Genomic DNA, 3,016 nt, shown 5'->3' with positions numbered 1-3,016 from the left:
TGAAGGAACTAAAGTACAAAAATTCAAGCCATGACATACAATGCTTAAGGATGTTATGGGCAGAATATTGAATGATCCAGCAAGTATTAAAGGAAGATGGAAGGAGTATGCAGAGTACCAAACAGAATTGGCTGACGCAGAATTTCAAGAAACAACATATCAAGAGGCAATGGTAATGAAGGAAGAAGTTCAGGCTTCTCTGAAGGACTCTGCAAAAAATAAAGCCCCAGAAATTGATGGAATACCAATAGACACATTTCATCAAACAGGTACTGCCCTGGCTGTGTTCATCAAGTTGTGGCAAGAAATCTGGAGGACAACCACCTGGCCAATTTACTGGAAGAGATTCATATTTATTCCCATTCCAGATGACCCAACAGAGTGTGGAAATTATCATACAATATCACTCATATCACACACAAGCCAGATTCTCTTGAAGATTATCCAGAAATTGTTAGAATAGTATATCAACTGAGATCTACCAGAAATACAAGCTGGCTTTAGAAGAGGCCGTGGCACCAGAGACATTATCACCAGTGTTAGATCGATCTTGGCAGAAAGGAAAGAGTACCAGAGGGATATCTATTTGTCTTTCATGATTATGTAAAAGTACTTGACTGTTTGAATCACAACAGATTGTGGCTAACCTTGAGGAGATTAGGAATCCCAGGACACTTGACTGTGCTTATGTGAAACATATACTTGAATCAAGAAGCAGTCCTCAGAACAGAGCAAGCAAACACTGAGTGGTTCAGAATAAGGAAGAGAGTGAGTCAGATATTTATTTTGTCTCTCTATCTTTTAAATCTATATGCAGAACAGATTTTCCAGGAGGCTAGGCTTTAGTAAGAGGAATGTAGCATCAGTACTAGAGAAAGACTCTTTATCAACCTATGTTGTGGAGATGACACAGCTTGCTTGCTGAAACTGAGGTGGACTCTAGTCTTTAATATGGATTGAAGCTCAACATCAAGAAGACACACGGTCAGGAAATCAAAAGATGAATTGTATTGGGTAAATATGCTGTAATGGATCTATGCAGAGAACTGAGAAGCAACGATGTCCATCTAGAGACTAAGGTATGCCTGATCCAGGCAATGGTCTTTGCAATTATTTGGTATGTATCAGAGAGCTGGACAATGACTAAGGATACCAGAAGAAGAATTGATACCTTTGAGTTGTGGTGCTGCAGAAGAGTCATGAATGTACTACAGACTGGCAAGAAAACAAATAGATCTGTTTTTGGAGAGGGTGAAGCCAAGTTTCTCCTTGGAAGCTAGGATTTTGAAGCTCCATCTAAAATACTCTGGGCATGTAGCCAGAAGGGACTGATCCTTGGAGAAAGACATCATGGTTGGAAGAGTGGAGGGACCATGCACGAGAGGAAAAACCCAGATGAGGTAGACTGATAGAGTAACTGGGCAATGTGGTTAGGTGTGCTGAAGTCAGTGAGCCTGGTTCAGAACAGAGACTGCTTCTGATATGTTGTACATAGGGTCACTATGAGTCACAGGTGTCTTTAGGGCACGTAACAACAACAACAACAACAACATCATTGTAGCTAATAATTTCATATTTGCCTTACTAGCATTAATATCTAATGTTCATTAAGAATTTATCATTTAAAATTATAATTTTATATTAATCCCATGTGCTGTTAATATTTACCTGTTTTACTGCAAAACATGAACAAAATGGGCCACATATAGTATGATTTGTTTGTCTGAGGTCAGAAATCCAGTAAATTGACAAGTGATTTACATTTGACTCTAAAACTCAGTTATCTGCTATACTCTCAACTATTTTCATGTAATTATAAATGTTTTATTAGCACCAAAATACACCAAAAGCATTTGATAGTTATATCCTCTATCTGTGAAAGATACAACTCTCTTTCACGGATGCATTTAATGGCCCAAACTGAGTGGAATACAATAAAGGACCTTGATTGCTTTTGCAAATTGAAGAATTCTTTTTCATCCTTTTCGTCTACCATAAAATACAGGATAGATTCTGACTTACAGGAACCCAGTGTACAATAAAAGAAAGTAAGATTCTGTTCTGTTTCATCTTTGCAATTATTATTGTATTTTAGTCCATTGAGGCAGCCACTGTGTTGGTCCATCTTCTTAAGTATATTTCTTTCCTTCTCTGACTCTCTCCCAAACAAGATATCCTTCTCCATAGATTGGTGCTTCTTTGATAATTTTCCCAAAGCAAATTAGAATAAGTCTCTTGTTTTCCTTATTTTTAAGAAGCATTCTGACTGCAGTTCTTCTAAGAAAAATGTGTTTATCTGTCTGACTGTCCATGGTTATATATTCAATATTCTTCAACAGCATCAGAATTTAAATGCCTCAGATGTTTCATTTCCCTTACTTTTCCAGTTTTCACACGCATGTAAGATAAACAGTAGAAAAGTACTTGTTTATAACTGATATAAGGAATTAGTCAGAAACAAAGATAGATGTGAAATGTCTTTGGTAGTCTAGTGGTAAGGAGTTGTACTGTCAACACAAGGGCAAAGAGTTCAATTCCACCAGCATTTCTTTGGGAGAAAAATTGACAATAATCCCCTAGGTAATTTACAGCCCTGAAAAGCTTCTGGAGGGTCAACTGTGAGTTAATTCCAACTTGCAGATATTTAACAATAAGAAAAAAACCAAAAACACAACTAATTTCAATGTAGAGCCCTTGAATGGTGTAAATAATATGTTCAAATTCTACTTATAAGTATGCAGATTCAAGTTCACATAGAGTTACCTCAAAAGAAAGACCTGATGTTCTAATTCTGAAAATCAGCCATTGAAAATTCTTAAAGTGCAGTCTACTGTGACATAGTTGAGTCTTCAGGAATAATACCAAGCACTTCAGGTCCTCCTCAGTTTCAGCAAGCAGGGTTGTGTCATCTGCATAATGCAGATTTTTGGCAGATCTTCTACCAATGATCCCACATTGGGAGCCCAGCCTCCCAGATAATCTGTTCTGTATACAGGCTGAAAAGGTATGGAGACAG

This window comes from Elephantulus edwardii, unplaced genomic scaffold (assembly GCF_000299155.1).
Source record: "Elephantulus edwardii isolate Elephantulus edwardi_28Jun2011 unplaced genomic scaffold, EleEdw1.0 scaffold00240, whole genome shotgun sequence".
In the NCBI taxonomy this organism is placed as follows: Eukaryota; Metazoa; Chordata; class Mammalia; order Macroscelidea; family Macroscelididae; genus Elephantulus; species Elephantulus edwardii.
This window is presented reverse-complemented; position numbering follows the sequence as displayed.